Consider the following 6,788-nt stretch of genomic DNA (forward strand, 5'->3'; position numbering starts at 1 on the left):
ACATTTAAATGTCATTCACTTGTAGAAACAACACTCAACTACACCGCTATACAACACTACACTTTTAAAATAACTATATTTATTTACTCAGGTTAGTGGTGAAAATGTGTTCGTCTACCTAGTACGTCTCATAAAATTTCCCAGCTAAAAAAAATGACAATTCTGTAATGATACTATTTTTCAATGCAGAATTTTTATTTTGTGAATTTTTACTGTGTCAGTAAATACTAGTTTATTTAGGCCTACAATGGTTTTCAATGACTTTGGACGACATGGTCGTGCACAAAATGTTGTGCAAATAGCACCAATACGTGACCATGATAAAATGTTATAATATAGTTTGTTTTATTACATATTTTAGACTGCATTTTAATATATTATTGAAATTTTACATATGCAGGCCTATGTCTATTCTTTATCGTCTTCTACAACATAAACACCACGAGCAATGCTCGGTCCCCTGGTACTAATTATACTAATGGTACTAACAGAGGAAGAAAAATACCCCCCCGCAGCAAACCTGCAGACTAAGCTAATTTCCATTTATCTGATTAGATTTAAACTAAAATGTCGCCTTACAAATATCACATTTATTCCCTATTCAAACTGTTAGTTTAATGAGTACTTAGGTTTGCTGCAACATGGAGGGTAAAAAAGTTTTTTTTATGTAAAATGTTAAAAGGTACTGTGGTTTAGTAAGAAATTAATGTATTTTCAAAATTTGATCAAAATATGTTCATAAACAAGCAAACTACAACAGTTGACTTATTCTCCATAACAATAACATAGGAATTTTAAAATTACAATTTTTTTTAATTTTCTCCGTAACAGTTAGGCGCATAGTAACGCTTCAATATACTAAATTATTTGTTTTTTTAAGCTCTACAAAATGGTTTTAAAATAAATTGTGAAATTTTGTGTTTTTAGGGTCAAAAATGGGAAAACTTATTTTTACCCCATAAAACTCCCCATAAACCCCCGTTCCCATAGTCCGATCATGCTGGTTCACGAACTCATTCAATTTTATCCCACCTTACACCTTCAAACCAAATTTTATCAAAATCGGACAAATATTACTCAAGTTATCGTGCGGATGGACACACACACACACACACACACACATATATATATATATATATATATATATATATATATACCAATTTGAATGAATGGTGTTTTTGGCCTCTGGGGACATCAAAATGAAAAAGTAAATCTCGGGCCTAGGTCTTACCATGAGACCTACGGTAATAGCTACTTCCCTATAGGGAAATTCGCTAATAAGACATCGTTAAGCTATATCAACTAAGTCATAAATACACTCACTCATCTCGGTAACAATAAATACAATTATCTTGATGTATCATTTTATTGATTAATTGCTAAGTTGGCCTACGAATTGAAGAGTTGTTTTATAATTTTAAAAACACCGATTATTCATAAAAACTGCACATTTAAATACGGGAAAGAAACTTTCCTATAAGAATATTGGATAAAAGATAGAAAATTTTGTTATGACATAAGCGGGAAGCACGAGGAGCTGCCTGCAGTATTGTTGGGAATAAAATTACTTCAGAAGAAGCGTTCTTGGTATTGTAAATAATATGTTTCCATACTGACTATAAAAAATATGATTCGAGTAAGAAAAGTTAACAACTTCTTAAACGTTTCCTCCGCATTCAAAAAAGCCAAAAGCGAAAAAATATATGTTTAGCTCCAACTAAAGGTACTGGTAAAAAACTTACAACAGTTATACGAGCAATGTTCTGGTGCAATTTCTAATAGTCTCTATTCTATTGTTGTTAATTTGTACGTACCTATTTGATATCTCATTTTGCAGATAGACCCAGAAGTATTTACCAGGTATACTATATGTTCACAAGAGCTTTTGACTCAGTAGTTCATTAAATGTCACTGGTCAAAGGAAGGTACCTTTTATCAAACGGTGAACGGTTGATTAGGCTCTCTGAGCTTTTCATCATGAGTTTTAACCAACGAACTATACTACTTATAGTTCGTAGTACGTATCATAGTTCGTTGGTTTTAACCCATCTATTATAGAAACTGGGCAGTTTCCAGTTAACTTAGTATAAATGTTAGGTTTAACAAATCCATAATAACACTAACAGTATTTACTGTATTTTCTGTAATATTCAGCTTTGAAATTATTTAACATCAAGATCAAAGATTCTTCATCCTACTGTAGCAAAACTGCAGTTTTTAATGCGTTGCGGGTCTAAAGTAGCATGTTTGCTCTCTAGGGAGTAAAACGCGTTTTTAGCCACTAGGGAGTAAAAATCAGCTGTTGTCAAAACAGTTTTAAATTTCGGCTTTAAATAATCTCATGTATCGAAAATATGTATCGATTGTTTAATTGATTGTTCAATTGTTCATTGTTACCTTATTGTAAAATAGTTAGGCATATTGATAGTATTATTTACACTAACATAATCGTAATAGAAGAAACGATTGAATCATTTACTAAACAGCTTATTGTTTCCATTATAAATTTTAATTGAAAACATGTTAGAAGTAGTTTTGATAAGACATCTTTTATGAAAACTATTTTAGTTTTGTAACATAGTTTGTTCAAAATAATGGGGTCAATATGACAAAAAGTATAGTTCATCACACGGGGAAATGTGACTTTTCAACCCTCATTCGTTTTCCAACCTCGGCTTTGCCTCGATCACAAAACTTGAATTTGGGTTGAAAAGAGTCACTTTAGGCCCTAGTAATGAAATATACTATTCTTCGTCTTCAAAAAAGATCATAACTATTGCTTAGCAAGTATCAAATATTGTTATTATCATAGAGCTTATCATGGGGAGAAATCTTTAGTAATGAGACTAAAGACACTAAATAACCGGCCTTGACCTTGATAGCAGGACCATTGTAAATTGTCTTTGGCCATCCGAGGAGTTCAATCCCGGGCCTTCAGGAGATTTTCGTGTGTTAATCTCAAGACTAGACAAGACACTCTTAAAACATTAAACATAGTCTAGGAAGTATATAAATTATGCTGCACATTTTGAATGACCTTTTTCGATATTTAAAAAATTATTTCTATAAAAATGAATTGTTTGCCATCTTTGATAAACAGAACATGTAGGGTAAGTTACATTTAAAATGTTACTGTAAATATTATCAATAGGCGAGGGTAACTTCCTAATTACTAAAACACACTTCCTTAATACTCCACACCTAAGCAATTTGTCACTAAAAACATAAATACTCATTTAACTTAGTAAAGTCGAATGTCACATATTTGTTATAACAGCTTTGAAAAATGTGTCGTTGGTAAATTATATGTCGTTCAAATCTTATGAAGCCTTTCTTATGCTCGTTATATGAGGCACTTAAGGTAAGTCTTACATTCAAACCCCTTTCAGCCACAAGCTTGCCACTTTGCTTGGAAATGTCTGTACGCCTTTCATCTACCCTCATTTTCAGAGAGGGCCTCGACATTAAAGTTTTATAAAAATTCTGTTTTTGAACTTAGGGAATCAAAGTAGTAGAAATATTCGTTTAACATTAACAATACGTACCTCGATTAAAGATAAATTCGTTTCAGGTAAATAGTTATGTGATTGGTTCCCACACCACAGCGAATTGACATGTAGTGAATTGACATGCACCAATTAAGAAACCAAATTATCCCTCTGTTGTTTTATTTCCAATTAGCCCCATGCTGAGCGTGTCTCGTCGTGTTAGGGTATTAGAAACGGACTGATGCGAGTTGGCATTTGTTTTTATACGGATGTATTTAGAAGAACGTACATTGTTTTATGTCTAAATTAATTGCACTTACTTACTCTTGTCCCAATTAGTTGGTAAATGTAGCAAGGATATATCTGTTCTATTTTATTTCACTAACATGATTTTGATTAACAACCCAAAAAGAATTTGAAAGTTTTATAAAATACAATGACGTATTAATAAATCCTGTGCAACTTAAAAATTTGTAGGATAAGTGTGTAAGATAATATCATGAATCTTGCGATGCAAAGTAATTACGGTGAAGAGAAGAAGAAGGATCCCACGTGTAGATGTGCTATCATGAAGCTTTACTTGTGTTTACTTCTTGTAAACACTAAACCCTTTGTAAATAACATGCATTCCATACCTTACTTGAAATGTATTCTTAAATACCTTATTTTATTTAACCTCTACCAAAAGAATTAATATTTTTTTATAAATATGCGTATATGTAAGTATACATCTATAACATTAGCTAGAGAAAAATATCGTAGAAAGATTTAGAAATATTTGGTAAAGATTTGGATTAGATTATCATGATATACTGTATAATATGTAGACTTTGTAAGCTATTGTAATACATATTGGGCGATCAATCAAATCGTTTCTCAAATAGCGCAGAAGCGATCTGCCTAAGCTGCCTTATCCGTCTTAGTCATGTTTTTAAAATCCATTGAACATTTTCGAAGCCTAATCCTTGAAGGATACATTTTGGATGTTTAAACTATTGTAACTAGGGTTAAGGCCGTTGGTCGTCTAGTGGTCGAAAACTCGACCAAAAATTTGTAATGTGTCACAGACTTCTCTATTTTCACCCCACGCTGTAAATAAAACATGTGATTGGAATTTCTTCCATTTGTTTAGATTTTATGTTTATATTTCGTTGTTATTTCGTCACTAGCATGGCAACCCATATGGCCCATGTTTTTTTTTATTTATTTTTAATTAATTGTTGGTGTTTATTTTTTAGCCTATTTTAATTTTTTTTTAGAAATCTGCACATCTACAGGAAAACATCTTTCTAACAGTATGCGTAGATTTGCTTTGCGATGTACACGAGCTGACAAAAAAGGTTTTAAATAAACATGCTTGCCTATTAATATATAGATCGCTAAAAACTGTACAATATTTACTAGATAAAACCTTTTAGAGAAACTTACTTTTATCAATTGAGAAAATTCAGGTCTGCTAAGGAACTAGGTAGTGTGATCTTAAAGCATTATTAACTTGGGCATAAATTAAAAAGGCGCTTGACTCGGCCCTTGTTGTAAGTTTTGTCATTAAAGTACGTTATCGTATATAGAATGAAAAACGGTATATCATAAGCTAGTTTATTCAGACTTCCTGCTTGTTTCTAAATTATGACTACTCATGTATTCGATCTCGAAACATTACATTAGTGATTTGCTGTCTTAATGAGACATAGTAGTAAAAATAGAGAATTTGATGTAAATTCTAGCTTAAACAAAACTTCTTAAATTAAAGGTGCCCATGATGTACATTTTTGAATTTTGAGTAAAAAACATCATCATATATAACAGGATTTTGTAACTCTTTCCAAATAATTTAATAGCTCTGTTAAATATTAAGAAACGATTATTAACATTCATCTCACGCTTTATTATTTCACTTTCTTGGAGAAAAATATGTTTACCTTTAGGAAGTTAAATTAATTTTCAACTAAATACTTGCTTCCTCACTGGAATGATTTTCTCAGATAATTTTATTACAGTCAAAAACATACAATGTTTACTACATCATATACCTATGTAAAAGACAAAAAATTAAATATTTATTTAACACGTTCCTACTCATCATGTTTTGGTCTCGTCCTTATTTAGTCAAATTGATCAAAGTAACCTCAACACAATTTTTTTCATGAAACTTATGAATTTTTATTACCGTGTATATTTTTTGTGTCTGTGTCTTTAGAATGATTGTAGATAGTTTATGTTCAAAGAGGATTCCAATGTTTGTAAGATGAGAGTTTGAAATGCAACTGACATCTGTCAAACTCAGAACAGTGAAGTGCTATTGACACACACAACTGGACAACAGCTGAGTACCTAAATACCAGATCAAACTAGTTCCATCTAAAGTATTTCAAAAAAGAATTTTAGGAAAGTATTTGTAATATTTTTCTAATCTTGAATTTTACTTTTTATCAATAAAAGACTTCTGACCATTAATAAATAAAGAAATGGAAATTGTCATCTAGAAAAATGTTAATATATGTTAACATCATACACCAATACCAAAAACAAACTGCATGACTGTGATTTTCAGCATTGTGCCTGAAATGAAGATGTTTCATGTAAAATGTTTAAGAGTAATTATAAAAGTACTAAAGTAGTTAAAAAGGTGGAATATACCAAGTTTAAAACTTAAAGAAGTCCTATGTATCATACAAAACATCATTTAATCTACTTGAGTTCATTAAAACTTTACAAATACGCACAAAGTAGCAATTTAAATGTGAATGCAGCAAATTTTATAACTTTGTAACAAGTTTAAAATCAGTTTTTTTTTCATTGGTAGATTTGAAATGAAATTTTTTATGACCTTTTTTATGCTATACTGTTACTAGTATCACAATAAATTAACCCTTAGTACTCCCTACACTGCCTCACAAAAGTATTTATTACTTTGATAGGATTTGTTCTTAATTAGTCTCAATTGACGGATCTAGAAACCAAACTGAGTAGTGGTATGAAAAAATAGGGAGAAAATCCAAAAAAGGTTAATCTAGGTAAATTGTGTTTGCCAAGCTAAGTTTTTATAATTTCGGCTTCAACCATAAAATTGCCCTTTGCAAGGTGTAAGGAAATTGTACAGCATTTAATTTTATAGTTTTTTTTTTATTTGGGAATTTTTATTTAACTTAGCATTTTTGGATAGTGTTGAAATATTAGTGTAAAAACATTGATTTAGTGCACTAGACAACTTAACCCTTGGGGGATGAGAAAGCTCTTTTTTAAATAAGGAAAAATTGAATTCAAAGCTAATTTACGAGTAACATTTTATTAAATTTA

The sequence above is a fragment of the Macrosteles quadrilineatus genome, unplaced genomic scaffold, assembly GCF_028750875.1.
Source record: "Macrosteles quadrilineatus isolate MER2022 unplaced genomic scaffold, UCM_ALF_1.0 Scaffold_5__1_contigs__length_97177068, whole genome shotgun sequence".
Taxonomy (NCBI): Eukaryota; Metazoa; Arthropoda; class Insecta; order Hemiptera; family Cicadellidae; genus Macrosteles; species Macrosteles quadrilineatus.